This window comes from Ursus maritimus, unplaced genomic scaffold, assembly GCF_017311325.1.
Source record: "Ursus maritimus isolate PB19 unplaced genomic scaffold, ASM1731132v1 scaffold_4, whole genome shotgun sequence".
NCBI lineage: Eukaryota > Metazoa > Chordata > Mammalia > Carnivora > Ursidae > Ursus > Ursus maritimus.
The window spans coordinates 68,505,158-68,507,751 of NW_024426552.1; positions in this window are offsets into that span (position 1 = coordinate 68,505,158).

Below are 2,594 nucleotides of genomic sequence, written 5' to 3' on the forward strand. Positions count from 1 at the left end.
GGAGGGCAGGAAGTGGGGACAGTGGGAACTGACGGGAAAGGGGCATGAGGAAACCTTCTGGGGGATGGAAATGTTAATATCTCATTTTGAGTGGTGGTTACATGGATGTGGTCATTTGTGTTACAAAAGAAGAAATAGAAATATTTTTTCCTTACATATGCTTAAAAATAATTTCTGAAAGGACACATAAGCTATTACAGATAATGATTAGCTCTGGGGAGTGAGTCAAGGTAGGAAAGAGGGAAAGAGAAATCTGTTTTCATTTTATAGCCTTCTGTCCTATTGGAGATGTTTTCTTCCCCTTTGTAAGTGCCATTTCTTTTGCATGAGGAGTCTGGCTGCAAAAGCCTTCCAGAAGCCTTTGCTGAAACCCTCACTGTAGTGACTTTATAATAAAAGGAATTTTTCATATTGGATGAGAAAGATCTCCTCTAACTACCTCCCTTCTACAAATTGAAACATAACGGACTATTTATTGGCTTTGAGTAGTTTATCTAGGGTGGTAATGGTAGGTTTACGGTAAGCCGGCTGCTTGGACTTAATGACCGAAACATGGCCCAATTGGTCTTAACCGTGCTTATCCCTAGGTCTGGAAGCTTCTAGCCACATGAAGCATTTAGTTGTTCATAGACACTTCTCTCTACTTGTGGAAAAGTAGAGGATCATTGTAGGATCTTAAGAAAAACTTCTGGGGGCACCTGGGTGGCACAGCGGTTAAGCGTCTGCCTTCGGCTCAGGGCGTGATCCCAGCGTTATGGGATCGAGCCCCACATCAGGCTCCTCTGCTATGAGCCTGCTTCTTCCTCTCCCACTCTCCCTGCTTGTGTTCCCTCTCTCGCTGGCTGTCTCTATCTGTGTCGAATAAATAAATAAAATCTTTAAAAAAAAAAAGAAAAGAAAAGAAAAAAGAAAAACTTCTGGACCCTAGCATATCCAAAGTAAGTAACAAAACAGAATGTGAACAAGACCCCAAGGCTCACCCCAACACACCAGTGCTTACCAGACTCATTTCACACTTGATCTTAGCCAAAAAGGCCAAGAAGCGATTACAACTCATTTCAAAAGAAGTGAGTTTGGGGATCCCCAGTGGCCCACAGAACCTAAATAAACTAGAGACGCCCATGTGAAAACAATCAGTCAGGAAGCTAAAATATATGCGGTGTTCTCCTTAACAGTAAATGCCTAATTAATGATTCAAAGCTTTTGTAATCTGTAATTTCCTTTTTTTTCCCTATACAGGACCTACTTCTAGATAGGCCCACAGTAGATACTAAATAAAATCTTGTAAAATTTAACTGAAAGGAGTAAGCCTGGTTTGTGTAGCTCCTGTGTGAGTTTAGAGACCACACACACGTCTGTGACTTCGCATACCTTACATCACGCGCCAAAAACCAAAAACCAAAAACAACCCAACCCGTACAAAAGACCTCTAGCTTGTTTAAAGATATAAACACGAAGGCCAAACTAGAAAACAATATAGGAAACCGTCTTTATGACTTAGGAATAGGAAATGAGTTTTTAAATATGCTATGGAAAAGGGCAAATCATAAAAGAAAATATTGCTAAATTCTATCCCATTAAAACTAAAAATTTGCTTTTATTAAAAGATTCCATAAGGAAAGCAAAAAACAAGCTACAAATATATGACTAAACTACACAGCCAACAGAAGTGCCCGGGTGGCTCAGTGGGTTAGGCATCAGCCTTTCGCTCAGGTTGTGACCTTGGGGTCCTGGGATCGAGCCCTCAGGCTCCCTGCTCAGCAGGGAGTCTTTTGCGGCCCCTGCTTGTGTGCTCTCTCTCTCTCAAATAAATAAAATCCTTAAAAAAAAATAAACTATGTAACCAACATATTATTTGTACATAAAATACACATTTTATTTATTTTTTTAAAAGATTTTATTTATTTATTCGACAGAGATAGAGACAGCCAGCGAGAGAGGGAACACAAGCAAGTGGAGTGGGAGAGGAAGAAGCAGACTCCCAGCGGAGGAGCCTGATGTGGGGCTTGATCCCAGAACGCCGGGATCACGCCCTGAGCCGAAGGCAGACGCTTAACGACTGCGCTACCCAGGCGCCCCTTCGAACTTTTTTTTTTTTTAAGATTTTATTTATTTATGTGACAGAGAGACAGCCAGCGAGAGAGGGAACACAGCAGGGGAGAGGGAGAGGAAGAAGCAGGCTGCCAGCCGAGGAGCCCGATGTGGGACTCGATCCCAGAACGCCGGGATCACGCCCTGAGCCAAAGGCAGACGCTTAACCGCTGTGCCACCCAGGCGCCCCTAAAATACATGTTTTAATGTATTAAATCATTTATATGTGTATATGTACTATGTTGAGAACCTATTTTACAGTTAAAAAAAATCAAGAAAGACAAAATGCAGACTTGGAGCTGGAGGGAACCTGGCTCTGGGACTAAGTCTCTGAATCTCCTCCACCTCTTTTTGTCATGTTCTATGTGACCTTAATAGTTGCAACCTGGTGGAACTCCCAGAGCTTGCTTGCTTTCTTTTCCCAGAGTTTTAAATGTCAGTGTCTGTAGAGCAGCTGACACATGGCCGAGTGCAACAAATGGTTAATGATTACAACTATAAAT